The sequence below is a fragment of the Acipenser ruthenus genome, chromosome 3 (genome assembly GCF_902713425.1).
Source record: "Acipenser ruthenus chromosome 3, fAciRut3.2 maternal haplotype, whole genome shotgun sequence".
NCBI lineage: Eukaryota > Metazoa > Chordata > Actinopteri > Acipenseriformes > Acipenseridae > Acipenser > Acipenser ruthenus.
Genome location: NC_081191.1, coordinates 73,987,987 through 74,003,611, shown reverse-complemented (window position 1 = coordinate 74,003,611; position 15,625 = coordinate 73,987,987). Strand labels below are relative to the sequence as shown.

Genomic DNA, 15,625 nt, shown 5'->3' with positions numbered 1-15,625 from the left:
TCTTTATTTTATATATATATATATATATATATATATATATATATATATATATATATATATATATATATATATATATATATATTGCACCAGGATGACTGAACAAAAGGAAAAGTGAAACGAAGAAACTGTAAAAAATGACGACTGGACACCAACCACTAAAAGCTGGTAATTTTAAACTTTAAAGAGATAGTTTATACCCTCTAAGCGGGCAATTTCTAATCTCTTTATTCATGCCACTGTCTGGTGCTCCAAGGGAGACTACAGTTGGATTTTTATACCAGCTCTGTTATCCCCAGCTGGGGATGAAATCCATTGCGAAGGGGATGAAGTGGAGGTGGCTGTACACACACACACACAATTTGTTACAAACTGTTTATCCAATTGACAGGAAACTTAGCATCAACATTATAGAGTATACATTAATGATAATATACAAGATTGTGAATGTCACACAGTTTTACATACATCTGGATAATCCCTCATCAGACTGTGATTAAACATTTCATTGCTAATTCTTATTCTATCCTGTACATACTGTTGATATGTCATGTTCATCGTTTAGAGTTTACGTGGCAGGAGATGTATATGTATACATAAGCAAAGGCAAATTGTAAGCATGGCAAATTCTTTGTTGAGATTTAGTAATGTCTTTCTCAAAGAGACCCAAGTGTAAATGTTTGTCGTAATCACCATGGATAATAGCATTTACATAATGTCCCGTGACAAGAAATTACATCTAAAATACAAATGTATTTTTTTCAGATTTGTAAAAAAAGACCTGCTTCTCCTGGTGTTGTATCCTTGCTGGACGGAGATGGTGAAGATGCTGGAGGCGGCCAAGCCAGCACAGTATGGGGTAGATTTGACAAGGGACAAGAAAAGGTAATTAGAATTACAACGTGATGTTTAGGAACCCGCATTAGAGAGACAGATAGATTCAAATTATTATTTTTCTCTGTCCCCTTACATTTGTATGCTGTTTGAAATCATATTTTTGTAATAATCTGTGTTCAGGATATGCCATAGACCTAGGTTAGATGAGCCAAAATGTCTTTATATCAGTAGTAACTGTGTATAGCCAGGTATACAATCGGAAACTTAATTCACTTTTGAGTTATTGTCTATGTTTGGTACACAGCTTATCTTCCTGATTTTATTTTTATTTTTTTTTAACTTAGGTTCCATTACCAGTGCTGTCCCATAAAAATAAACCATTTTCCTGCCACATTGTTTCACCCGCTGGACATATCAATGATTCAGATCTTTTACACATATCCATCTTATATGGATGTTTTGTGTTTTGTTTATAAAAAATGTGTAAATGTGTAAAGGACTAGGGGTTGTGGTGTTTGTCTGAAGTAAGAGAGTGGTGGTGTAACATCAAATCATTTGCAGCACGAATAAGTCACAGTCACTGGCCATGTCATGCACACTTATTTCTAACTCATTGGTTGATCGAAAATAAGTTTAACATGCAATGGAGTAGTTCATTGGTTTTATACGCTCCCTTTAAAGATGTAATAAACAATCTCATCCAGTGGGATCTCTTTTCAGAGTGTGCAGTAGCAGAAGGGGATTGTGGGAATGTGTGGAGCTAAGGAAGGTAGAAGGAGATGCGCAGTAGAAACCCTGGGATATGTTTACACAATGAACTAATTTGTGGATGAATATCGTTGGTGTTAATTAAAGTTAATAAGACAAAATATTTTAGTGTAAAATTATACTTGATGGTGGGGTACTGCCTTTTTTAATTTTTACAGAGATGTCATTTTTTAAATCTTATTGCTATCTTACCAGAAGGCCACCTCCCCTCCAGACATTCCGATCAGAGAAAAGAGACAATTCGAAGCCAACCCAAAGAGACGTCCAAGACCTTGTCTGGGCTGCCTATCTGTAATATCAGCTCAAAAGGAGGCTCCTGTAACAGTAAGTTATCTTTCCTGTAGCCATTCCCTAGACTGCAGTGTTATGTGGCACTTCATTACCAAATCAATCAGAAAACATGTCACCTTCAGTTAGTCCATTTTTTTAATTTGTTTTTTAAAAATCAATTAAAAGATATTTAAACTTGTCAGTTTTTGTTTACATTGCATTATTTTGGAACTCTTAATACAATTATTGATAATAGAAACAACTTTGCAAATGCCATTACTATTTTTCAGATTCCTAGGATGAAACCGTTGGCCATAGCAACAGGAAAAACTGATTTAGCACACTTTGAAAAACAATATTGAAAATATTAAAACAATCAGCTCTATCACAATGACCTCAGTGAAACCCAGCGTGGTTGCGGGATGATACAAAATCCATTGTAATGAACAATAAGTGAAATGCCGGGGGTCCCGAGTGGCGCATCCAGTAAAGGCACTCCACGTGCAGTGCAGGATGTGCCCTATAGTCTGGACATCGCGAGTTCGAGTCCAGGCTATTCCTTTGCCGACCGAGGATGGGAGCTCCCAGGGGGCGGCGCTCAATTGGCCCACGCTTCGGAGGACAGCGTGTGTTTGTCTTCGCCCTCCAGAGTCAGCCCTGGGGTGGTAGCGGTGAGCTGAGCATAATAAAATAATTGGCCATTCCAAATTGGGGAGAAAATAATAAAAAATAATTGGCAACGACTAAATTTATAAAAAAAAAAAAAAAAGTGAAATGCTTCAGTTTTTACAAGCTTGATTAATATGCCCCTATTTACCAGATAGAGGGGTCTACTATTCAATGGTTCTATAGAATGTTGACACACGCTGATGAAAAAATAGCACCATCTAGATTTCTTCCTTATCAAGCAACTAAATCAGACACCATATATCTTGTGATCGTAGCAGATTTTGCCCATTTTGAGGATAAGTGATACCAAACATTAAACAAACTACATGGGAAGTTTTATTAAAAGGATTCTCACCTTTCCCCAGCATACAGCTGATCCTGTCCTAATGTGAAGGTGGATCCAACAAGTGACGTCGTGATCCTGCCAGTCGAAGTGCAGAAAAATCACAGTCAAATGCATGTTGGCCTGATAACCAAATATTGTTCTTTTTTTTTTTTTTTTTAAATCCTGCGCTAGTAAATCATGTATCTGTGTCAGGATAGCATATACAGCATGCTCATGCCTAAGTAAACAAACATTTTAAGAACATAAGAAAGTTTACAAACGAGAGGAGGCCATTCGGCCCATCTTGCTCTTTTGGTTGTTAGTAGCTTATTGATCCCAGAATCTCATCAAGCAGCTTCTTGAAGGATCCCAGGGTGTCGGCTTCAACAACATTACTGGGGAGCGGGTTCCAGACCCTCACAATTCTCTGTGTAGAAAAGTGCCTCCTATTTTCTGTTCTGAATGCCCCTTTATCTAATCTCCATTTGTGACTCCTGGTCCTTGTCGAAAAAGTCCCCTGGGTCGACATTGTCAATACCTTTTAGCATTTTGAATGCTTGAATCAGATCACCGCGTAGTCTTCTTTGTTCGAGACTGAATAGATTCAATTCTTTTAGCCTGTCTGCATATGACATGCCTTTTAAACCCGGGATAATTCTGGTCGCTCTTCTTTGCACTCTTTCTTGAGCAGCAATATCCTTTTTGTAACGAGGTGACCAGAACTGAACACAATATTCTAGATGAGGTCTTACTAATGCATTGTAAAGTTTTAACATTACTTCCCTTGATTTAAATTCAACACTTATCACAATATATCCGAGCATCTTGTTGGCCTTTTTTTATAGCTTCCCCACATTGTCTAGATGAAGACATTTTAATAAAGAACAAAAATAAAAAACACTTTGTTCTTGAGTTTATTTTGGTATCTTTTGAAATTGGTATTCTTCTTGTGTGTGTTTGTGTATATGCATGTGTGTGAAGGATGTGGGTTGGTGGGAGGGTGTTCATTTTAATGGATTTATGTCTTTTTAAGACAGAATGCTTTTGACAGCTGTTTTGTTGTGTTCACAAAGCTTTAACACTTGAGTAAGTCCTTGAGAATTTCATGCAATCTTTTAAAGGTTTTCTGACCTGTAAATTAGTCCTACAACCACACAATGTCAGTGGAGTACACCTAATATGTGTAATTAACAATAATTAAACATTACCAATTTTGACATGATGAATTAACACACAGAAAAGGCTAATGACTAATCAAGCTTTAAATCCAATTTCTTAAAGGCTTAAAAAAATTAGAGTGGTTATCTTCTTTCTTGGATTTGGGATTTCTATTATAATATTTTTATTTAAGTATTTCTTCAAGATATAGGCAGTGCCATTTACAGTGTGGCCCTGAATCTTGGATTACTAGCCTCCTTGAGGATCTTTAAAATACATATTCCTGCTCGAGCAATATTTTAAAAAAATATATCTCTGGTTGCAATTTGGTTTTTAACATCAGGGAAATGATTCATCTATATGCTAAGGGTTGCAACTTTAAGATCTCTTTTTTCAGTAATTTCAAATGTCTGTCTACTAAAGCCTTTCTATAATGTTCTAAAGATAAATGGCAGATTATGAAAAATATATTGTCGTCACAGTGCATGACTGCAAATGGGTACTGATGTACATTTTGTAATCTGGCACAGTCATGTTTCTTTTCTTTTTCTAAAACCAAAAGCCTTGATTGCCTCAATTTCTATAGCTATAATTACTCATTAGCCAATAGTTAATGTGTTAATAACTTATTTATTCTTTAGATCAGTTTATGGGGAATTTGTATTTGGTCATGTGGACATCTGGAGGTTATAGGAAGGACAGACTTATCATTATATATATATATATATATATATATATATATATATATATATATATATATATATATATATATATACACACACACACAGTGACACTCAAAAGTATTCACCCCCCTTGGACTTTTCCACATTTTATTGTGTTACAAATGGAATCAAAATGGATTTAATTAGGAGTTTTTGCTACTGATCAACACAAAAAGTGAAAAGTGAAAAATAAAATCTACAAATTGTTCTAAATTAATTACAAATATAAAACTGAAAATAATTGATTGCATAAGTATTCACTCCCTTTGCTATGACACACCTAAATAAGCTCTGGTGCAACCAATTGTCTTTAGAAGTCACATAATTAGTTGAATGGTGTCCACCTGTGTGCAATTAAGGTGTTTCACATGATTTCAGGTTAAATATACCTGTCTCTGGGAGGTCCCACAGTTGGTTAGTACATTTCCTAACAAAAACTACATCATGAAGATGAAGGAACATTCAAAGCAAATCCGGAATAAGGTTCTTCAAAAGCACCAATCGGGTAGGATATAAGAACATTTCCAAGGCATTGAATATCCCCCGGAGCACAGTAAAGTCCATTATTAAGAAATGGAGAGAATATGGCACAACTGTGAATCTGTCTAGAAAAGGCTGTCCTCAAAAACTGAGTATCCGGGCGAGAAGGGCACTAGCCAGGGAGGCCACCAAGAGGCCTATGGCAACTCTAAAGGAGTTACAGTCTTCCACGGCTGAGCTGGGAGACACTGTGCATACAGCAACAATAGCCCGGGTGCTTTACAAAACTGGCCTTTATGGGAGAGTGGCAAAAAGAAAGCCATTGTTGAAAAAGACTTGCATCAAATCTCGGCTAGAGTTTGCCAGAAGGCATGTGGGAGACTCTGAGACCAAGTGGAAGAAGATTCTATGGTGTGATGAGACCAAAATAGAGCTTTTTGGCCACAACGCTAAGCGCTATGTTTGGCGCAAGCCTAACACCGCACATCATCCTGAGAACACCATCCCTACCGTGAAGCATGGTGGTGGCAGCATCATGCTATGGGGATGCTTCTCTGCGTCAGGGCCTGGAAAGCTCGTGAAGATGCAAAAATTGCAGTGTCCAGATGTGCAAAGCTGGTAGAGACTTATACAAATAGACTCGTGGCTGTAATTGCTGCCAAAGGTGCCTCTACCAAATATTGACTCAAGGGGGTGAATACTTATGCAATCAATTATTTTCTGTTTTGTATTTGTAATTAATTTAGAACAATTTGTAGATTTTATTTTTCACTTTGACATTATGGACTTTTTTGTGTTGTTCAGTGGCAAAAACTCATAATTAAATCCATTATGCATCTGATGCATAGTTCACTCACCCTAGTCTCTGTAAGTCCAGAAGTTACATAAATATTAAGTATTATTTAATCCATCAATACTTCAACATTCGTAAAAGATCTTCACTCCAAATCTCACTTTATAGGCTTTACAGTACACCAAACTGCTATATCATTCTCTTGCTGTTTTGTGAGGTTTTTGAAATTGAGAGGAGCCCTAAGCTAAACTGCTATATAACATCCTGCAACATGCTTGTGGTTCAGTGTTGAGCTCTGAAGATGAGGTCACTGCTGCTTGTCTGCCTGCTTGTGGTCACACTGACTGTGGCTATTCCTGCCCCTATGTAGAGGGGTCTGAAACAGACAAAACAATGAAGGTTGGTAGAAATAGATAAAATTGTATTCTTAAAACTATGTATTTATTTGCATTACTTATTATTTAAACTGAACAAAATTAACTCTAATGAAACTCGTATTTCTAACTTGAGACATAGTATCCATTGAAAGTTAATTTCTGCAAATATATGGTAGTTCCATTCAAGGTGAAACAACTTCTAACGTAAGAAAGAAAAACATTTTACTCACTTGCAGGCAATATTCCCATATTCTAGATATTTATCTTCTAGGGTAAAACCACAAGAAACTAATCCAGGTAGACCAGAATTTTAACTGAAGTCCTTATCAACCTTGCCTATATGTTGCTGCAGGTCTTCAAAGGATGTTGGGTAATGATTACTGTGAAAAACGTTTTCTCATTTCACAGGAAGAGCAATTCCATTCTACCCAGTGTAGGGACTGTGAGCATGTGTTAATGCCATTCATGCAATCTTATTAGGTGTGGCTGAAACACTGAAATAATAAGGAACTTGCAGCACTCTCCTCTCCCAGATCACCAAAGATGTTTTACTTTCTTTTTTTTGTGTGTGCTGAAAGTCAATTTCAATTTCTTATGTATATTATACTGTATCTGGATAATCATTTAAACAAATCTTGTTATATCATGATATTTTAATATATTTTATATAAATGTTGTATTAGGCTGTGTGGTCCAGTGGTTAAAGAACAGGGCTTGTAACCAGGTTCCCGGTTCAAATCCCACCTCAGCCACTGACTCATTGTGTGATCCTGAGCAAGTCACTTAACCTCCTTGTGCTCTGTCTTTTGGGTGAGACGTAATTGTAAGTGACTCTGCAGCTGATGCATAGTTCACACACCCTAGTCTCTGTAAGTCGCCTTGGATAAAGGCGTCTGCTAAAATAAACAAATAATAATACTATTCTTTTCTTACTCAAGTGTGAACTATTTAAATAATATCCCTGATACCGATATAGTAAATGGAAGTGCACAACAAGTAAGGTTTATGAAATGATGTGGTTAACCCCACCCACTTTAAATGGTTTGGTTAGCCCCACCCACTTTAAATTATTTGGTTAACCCCGCCCATTGGCGACTCATGGCTTCTTTTTTTTTTTTTGATGTTAGGAGTTAGAATGGTATTTATCGTTTCAACGGTGTCAGTAGTGCTCAACAGAAAATAATGCATACAGAAAAATATTGTATACTGGCCATGGGCTTTGGTTTTGCCCAGCGCCGTAACTAAGCATTTAGCTACCGGGGTATGCAAATATATATATATATATATAATTGGTTTTTTTTTTTTGGATGTTAGGAGTTAGGATGGTATTTACTCGCGCATAGTTTTAAATGTTATTTCCGAATCTCTCCTTTAACATGTCTGAAGGGGACACTGTATTACTTAAAACGTGAATTAACGTATTAAAACGTGTTAACAATGAGCAGTTACCTTGGGATTACACACCAGGTTCAGACGCATTGATTGGACTAATGTATCCGCAGGCGACCTAAGACTCGCCGTTTCAACGGTGTCAGTAGTGCTCAACAGAAAATAATGCATACAGAAAAATATTGTATACTGGCCAAAGGCTTTGGTTTTGCCCAGCGCCGTAACTAAGTATTTAGCTACCGGGTATTGGCGACTCATTGCTTGAAAAACTGGTGGGGCACAGCACCCCCATCCCCCCCCCCCCCCCCCAAAAAAAAAAAAAAAACGTGCTCAAACCCGATGCCCGATTTTAACCATTTTTATGTAAACATTAAGCTAGCTTTCTAACATTACCAGATATTTCATCACAAACAGTTCTACGCCAGATTGTCACAATCAAGAGAGCTGCAAACAACACTTTACAGGCAAAAGTCTCTTATCGACAGACATCTACACCTGCACTAACCTGAGCGTTTGAAATGGAAGGATCGTCACACTCTTGTGCTGTTCGTAACATTCTGAACTACAGAAGAGTCAGGTTCGGTTTCTGTTGATGTCTCTGGCGTTGGAGGTTTAGCTTTTTTGTTGTAGAAAAACTCCAAACGTAGCTTTCTTTTTGCCATTTTAACAGGGCTCAAATTCACTCAGTTTTAGCACATATTTTCTCTGACTGAAAAAGTGAAAGTCTCACACGAGAACAAATATAACGGTGAAGGGTCTTAGACACTCTTTGTTATGTTATTATGTTTTGAAAGTTTGAAATAAACTGCGCATTTTTAAATAATAAACCCTGGCAACAGTGGCGTAGCCAGGATTTTTTTTCGGGAGAGGGTGGCAATGGTAACTTTTTTAAGGTGAATAGTCACAGTGGTGAAATTGGCAACCTGATTTCTTATTAGTGCATTGACGTTTTATTTTCGAAAAATAAAGAACTTTTTTTTTTTTAACAGAAGATCCAATAACCAAATACACTGTTGTGCAAAATAGTTAAAAAGAGAGATTCAGTTCTGAACACTTCCGTTTAAAAACTAAAAAGGAAATACGAAGCAAAGGACTTGAACTTTTAACATGCGCATCAGATTTCAATTTCACATTATGATAATAAGTAACTATATATAATTTCATTCGTACTTATGGTTGTTCATTTAACATTTGGTGTTCAAAGCAAAGCAACCCATTTTATTTAATTTCACAAATCCTGACTAATGTAATTACTCTTTGACTGACGCAGGACTGCCGATGGTACCTAATCTTCTGGAGGTTCGGGGGAGGAGGGACTTGTGTACACAGTTGCATTAACTACATTGTATAACTACAGCGCCTTTAAACACAAAAACATGTACAAACAGCTGATCCAACAAAAAACTTGGGTTGATTGACAGCAAATCCAACCACTCATTTTTTTAGGTATCACACTGCACTGACATTCGCTAGTTGAGCTGACGGACACGCTGTAGCCTAAACAAATAATCAGAATGAAAACAAGTAGGTAACCGAACTCAGGAATTGAAACAGTTTTGCCGGTTTTCTCTCAGCAGCGTCCAGAACGATAGGTTGCGGATGCAACCCCGGTTCCCTGAAAGAGAAAATAACCATCAAGGTATGGGATATTGCCGTCAGGCAGTAGCGATTGGCTGAGCTTTTATAGCAAAGCTGCCGATAGGCCTCTGCGCGAGCTGCCACGTAAGCCCGCCCCCTTGGGAGCTTACTATACGCAGTGCGCAGAGACTCACTTCCTCTTTTGCTCTTCAGGCCGTGAAGGCTTCTGAAGCGACCACGCGGCTTGATGGTTATTTTCTCTTTCAGGGAACCGGGGTTGCATCCGCAACCTATCGTTCCCTTTCAAGTCGAAAATAACCATCAAGGTATGGGAACAGTGTACCCAAGCCGTCGCGAGGGAGGATTCTCGGCAGTAGGACAGACTTACGTCATAACGCAACTGCGTAGGCAGAACATCTAGGCATATGCGGAGCTGCGCCTCAGCGTCTATGCTCGTAATGACACCTGTCTTAAAGGTGGAACAGTCAACACCATGCTATCAACCACTCTATACGTCCGCATCCTGAGGCGTCGTAGAGTGTAAAACAGATGCTCCAAACAGTGGAGCAGAGGAATCCAGTACATTTAACCTGTAAAACCTCATGAAAGTATGCGGCGTAGCCCAACTGGCTGCCGCGCAAATATCAGACACCGGCACCCCTCGAAAGAGGGCCCAGGATGTCGCCATACCCCTGGTAGAATGCGCCTTCAACTGCCCTGGTGGTGGAAGGCCTGCAGATTCATACGCTAATTTAATAGCATCCACTATCCAGTGGGAAAGGCGCTGTTTAGACAGCGGCTGACCCAAAGATCTAGAACCATGGCATATGAACAACTGTTCTGTCTGCCTCACAGTCTTTGTACGGTCCATATAACACCTCAATGCCCTCACGGGGCAGAGCATGTGTAACCGCTCTTCCTCTGGGGAAGAAAAAGGAGGAGGATGGAACGCCATCAACTCGACTGACTGGTTCATGTGGAACGGGGATATAACCTTTGGTAAAAAGGCCGGATTAGGGCGCATGGAGACCTTAGAACCGTCTCCTGCAAAACGAGTACAAGAAGGATGCACTGAAAGTGCATGTAACTCGCTCACGCGTTTTGCTGATACCACAGCCAGCAAAAAAGCTGTCTTAATAGATATGAGCTTCATATCCACGCTGTGGAGAGGCTCAAACGGTGCCTTGGTAAGGGCTTCTAGCACCACATCAAGGCTCCACGACGGTAAACTGGTCGTTCTTGGAGGCCGCAAGCGTCTTGCACCTTTCAGAAACTGAGATGCCAAAAAATGGCAACCAGGTGATAACCCGTCAATGCGTACATGACAAACCGAAATGGCAGCTAAATACACTTTAAGTGTAGAAGGAGATTTCCCTTCATCCAGCAGTTTCTGTAGAAACTGCAATATTACTGCCATAGGACAGGAGACTGGGTCGTGGCTCTCAGCCAGACACCAACTCTGAAACAGCTGCCACTTATACGCATACTGCGACCTAGTAGAGGGCGCTCTCGCACTCTGGATGGTCGATATAACTGCAGTCGAAAGCCCTAAGGCTGACAGGCGCTCCCGCTCAGGGGCCAAGCCCACAACTGCATGAGTTTGGGGTTCGGATGCCAAAGCTGTCCTTGAGCTTGGGACAACAAGTCCGCTCGCAAAGGGAGTTCCCTCGGGCGACCGTGCAGTAACTGCACTAGACTCGGGAACCATATTCTCCGAGGCCACCGAGGAGCGATCAGAATCACTGTCGCTCGCTCTACCCTGACCTTCTCCAAGAAGGCGGGGAGCATCGGAATCGGTGGAAAGGCATACAGGAGCCCTGGCGGCCATTCGTGAGCCAGTGCATCCACCCCCAGGGGGCTGTCGAGGTCCTTCACCGAGAACCAAAGAGGACAGTGCGTGGTCTCTCGCGAAGCGAAGAGATCGACCTGCGCTGTGCCGAACCATTCCCAGATGCGCTCCACCACTTGAGGGTGGAGACGCCATTCGCCCGCAAGAGGACCTCCTCTGGACAGGAGATCCGCTGCGTAATTGACTCTGCCCGGCAGATGAACTGCACGCAGAGAGGCTAAACGCGGTTGAGCCCAGAGCAACAGCCGCGTTACCATCTGGTGAAGACTGGGGGACCGCAATCCGCCCTGGCGATTGATATACGCCACTACTGTGGTGTTGTCTGACCGCACTAACACGTGCTTGTCTAGAAGCACTGGCAAGAAGTGCCGGAGGGCGAGGTCCACCGCTCTGAGCTCCAGAGCGTTGATGTGGGCTGACCTCCAGGGTCCTGACCACACTCCACGGGTCCCTGTCCCGTTCCAGACTGCTCCCCAACCGTGGTTGGAAGCGTCGGTCGTGATGACCTGCCTTCTGAAAATGGGACCCAAGCGTACGCCTTGGCGGAGGTTTGACGGAACTCTCCACCAGCGTAGCGCTTCCCAGCAGGCTCGGGATACCCTTAGCCTGCGGTGTTTGTCTCTCCGCGGATGCAACGCGAAGGCATTGAACCAGGCCTGCAGAGGTCTCTGGTGTAGTAAGCCCAAAGGAAGGGCTTGTGAGGCGGCAGCCATCAACCCCAGCATGCGCTGACACAGCTCCATGCTGACTGTTTGTCTCAACCTGAATAGGGAAAGACACCGCTCTATTGAGGCAACTCTTTGTGTCGACAGGGTCGCTTCCATGGACACTGAGTCCAGATGCAGACCCAAGAACTCGGTCTGTTGGCTCGGCACTAGGCGGCTCTTTTCTGAATTGATCTTCAGACCTAGCCGCCGAAGATGGTCTGTAACCATCACTGTGTGCTGTGCCACCTGCTCCTTTGACTGCGCGCAGACGAGCCAGTCGTCCAGATAATTCAGCAGTCGGACACCTTGAGCCCGCAAGGGAGCTAGAATGGCATCCATACATTTCGAAAAGGTTCGAGGAGATAGTGACAGGCCGAACGGAAGGACACAAAACTCGTATACCCTGCTCTGGAATGCGAAACGCAGATACTTCCTGTGACCCGGGCAGATGGGAACGTGAAAGTACGCATCTGTCAGGTCCACGGTGGTGAACCAGTCGCCGTGTCGGACTGACTGGATGATGTGCCTGTGCGTAAGCATCCTGAACGATAACACCCGCAGGTATTTGTTCAGTACTCGCAGATCTAAAATAGGACGGAGCCCGCCGTCCTTCTTGGGCACCAGGAAGTATTTGGAATAGAACCCCTGGTCGATCAGAGCAGGGTCTACTTGTTGAATGGCACGCTTGCTGAGCAATGCTTGTATTTCCACATTCAGAGCTGAGGACTGAACCGAGTCCTTCACTGCAGTTACGACCACCCCCCGAAAGGGGGGAGGTTTTAACTGGAACTGAAGGGTGTACCCGGTGGATATAGTTTTGTGCACCCAGATGTCGTTGGTGCATTGTTGCCAGAACTGGAGCTGGGAGACAGTGTAGGGGAGGGTTAACAGCTGCCTGGTGTTCTCAGGGCTGTTTGGGCTGGGCTCGTTCGCGAGGGGCCTGGCCAGAGCCCCGAGGGCGTGGCTTGGCACCACCTCTAGGGCGCCACCCTCCGCGCTGCGGTCTTGAAAAAGGAGGTTGACCGCGCGCTGCTGTGCTTGAGGGAGAGGTCTTAGTCCCCCCTGGCCGTGGCTGGTGCTGTGGTGGTGCCCTGCGCCACTGATGTTCCTGAGGCCGCTTCGGCTGGAACGACGGTTTTGGCCACATTTTCGCCATCTGCTGTGACGCCTCCCGCGCCTTGGCGGAGCGTTGCAGCATCTCCTCCACCGCTGGACCAAATGTGTGTCCCGGTGTAATTGGGGCATCCAGCAACGGGGCCTTATCAGGTTCCTGCACTCTCGCCTGCGAGAGCCAGAGCTGCCTTCTGGCCACCACCAGAGACGCGATGCTCCTGCCCTGAGCCCGCGCGTTGAGCTGGGCCAGCTTCACCAGCAGTTGACTGACGGTCCCCAACTCGCTTCTGAGGGCCGCCGAAGGGCACTCAGGCAGGTCTTTAATTAATGCCGCTTGGTAGACCGTCAGCAAGCTGGCCACATTAGAGAGCTTGACCGCCTCTGTGGCCGCAGCGTACCCCTTCTTGAGGTGTACCTCAGTGGTCCTGCACTGCTTATTGGGGCATGCAGGATCTTTCGTCAGCCCCGATAGTGTTGGCGTCTTCACCAACGCGGCGAACGCAGCGTCCACAGGTGGGAAGGACGCCAACCCAGCCTCACTTGCCCCTTGCATGTTAAAGGCCGAGGCCTTGCGAGAAGTCGCCGGGGCAGAGGCCGGAGCCCCCCAGGTGGACTGTACCTCCTTAATAAAGTCCGGGAATGCCGGAAGCATCCTGGACTGACTGGACTGGGCTGAAGGCGACTCAAACAAGGAGCGCCGAGGCGGCTCCGCCATCGGCCACTCGACGCCCAAGTGGCGGGTTGCTCTGTCCACCACAGACCACGTAGGGTCATTGGTGTCCAGCACGTGGAGCTCGTCCTCAGAGTGCTGGGAGGCTACCTCAGCCTCTGTACTGTCCCCCTCTAGGATGTCAGATGCGTCTCTAGACAGCGCATCGATATCCCACTCCCCTTGAGACTGCACTGGAGGAGCGACGACCGGTGCAGGTTGTGGAGGGGCCACTGGCTGACTAGCAATGGGCCCAGTCGGTTGTCCTGGGACTGGAGGCACCACATTTGCTAAGGACATGAGGATGGACTGCTGCCCCATCATAACCTCCATGAATTGGGACATTTTGGAGGTTAGCTCTGCCACCCCCGACCTGTCTCTGTATCGCCTGTCCCGACGAGGGGAACGAGAGCGTGCTCTCCGTCGAGGCGATCTGGAGTGCGACCTAGACTCCCGACGGGGGCGTACCCTACGAGGGGAGGGGCTGCGCTCCCGAGCGCGTCTGGTGGGGGACCTCTGACCAGCCGTTAGCTGGGAGGACGGGCTCCTGGAGAGCTGCAGCCGCCCTGGCGGCGTCGCCGTAGATGACGGCGGGGCAGAAATGGTGTGGGACGATCCAGTGGAAGGAGAGCGCCCACCCACTGCTTTCTTCGCCCTTTGGCGGAGGGTGCGTGTCTGGAAACCAGCACAAAGATGGCAAAAAGCCCTATCCGCCAACGCGGATGCGGCGTGCTCTGGCCCCAGACACGCCACACAGTCCTCATGGGGGTCGCTCGCTGGCAATTTTGCCTGGCAGGTGACGCAACGGTGGAACCCGGACATGGTTGCCGAAGCGTGGACGTGCCCTGGTCGTAAAGGCGTCGATGCGCCAAGCGTCGAGCGCCGAAGCGTCGAGCGTTGAGGTGCGTGCACCGAGCGTCAAGGCGTCGAAGCGCCGAGCGTCGAGGTGCGTGCACCGAGCGTCGAGCGTCGAGGTGCGTGCACCGAGCGTCGAGCGTCGAGGTGCGTGCACCGAGCGTCAAGGCGTCGATGCGCCGAAGCGTCGAGCGTCGAGGTGCGTGCACCGAGCGTCGAGCGTCGAGGTGCGTGCACCGAGCGTCGAGCGTCGAGGTGCGTGCACCGAGCGTCGAGGCGCCGACGCGCCGAGCGTCGAGCGCCGAAGCGTCGAGCGTCGAGGTGCGTGCACCGAGCGTCGAGCGCCGAAGCGTCGAGGTGCGTGCACCGAGCGTCGAGGCGTCGACGCGCCGAGCGTCGAGCGCCGAGCGTCGAGGTGCGTGCACCGAGCGTCGAGGTGCGTGCACCGAGCGTCGAGGCGTCGACGCGCCGAGCGTCGAGCGCCGAAGCGTCGAGCGTCGAGGTGCGTGCACCGAGCGTCGAGCGCCGAAGCGTCGAGCGTCGAGGTGCGTGCACCGAGCGTCGATGCGCCGAAGTCCCCAAGCGCAGACGCGCTAGCACCAAGCGCTGATGCGCTGCACAAAGCGCCGAAGCGCTGCACCAAGTGGCAAAGTGCCGACACCAAGCGCCTAAGCGCAGCACGCCGGAGCGTGAGTACCGAGCGTAGAACGCTAGCACAGACGCCTAAGCGTCAGCTGACCCGCAGAGCGGAGACGCTATGTGCTGGTACAGTGTCTTATGCTGTGCACTACTTACCTGCTGGTGCTGGGGATAGAGGCTTAGTGGTCGTCTTCCTCTGTGTAGTGAATGGGATTTTTTTTTTTTTTTCGCTGCAGCAGTACTGCTGGTGGTGATTATGTGACTGGGACACAGTATATGTGGGCACAGTACAACTACCACGCGTTTTTTTTTTTTTTTTTTTTTTTTTTTTTTTTTTTTTTTTTTACCGCAGGCAGTACGTGGGAGACAGCAGAGCAGGCTCCACACACA

The 15,625-nt window shown here is 45.4% G+C and overlaps 1 long non-coding RNA gene across 1 annotated transcript; it reads left to right on the top strand.

The window, feature by feature from the left end:
- Positions 1 to 345: 345 nt before the first annotated feature.
- LOC131732714 (uncharacterized) lies at positions 346 to 3,712 on the top strand. Its single transcript, XR_009325738.1, has 3 exons — positions 346 to 882; positions 1,798 to 1,926; positions 2,907 to 3,712. It is a non-coding gene; the product is annotated as an uncharacterized LOC131732714 (long non-coding RNA).
- Positions 3,713 to 15,625: the final 11,913 nt, after the last annotated feature.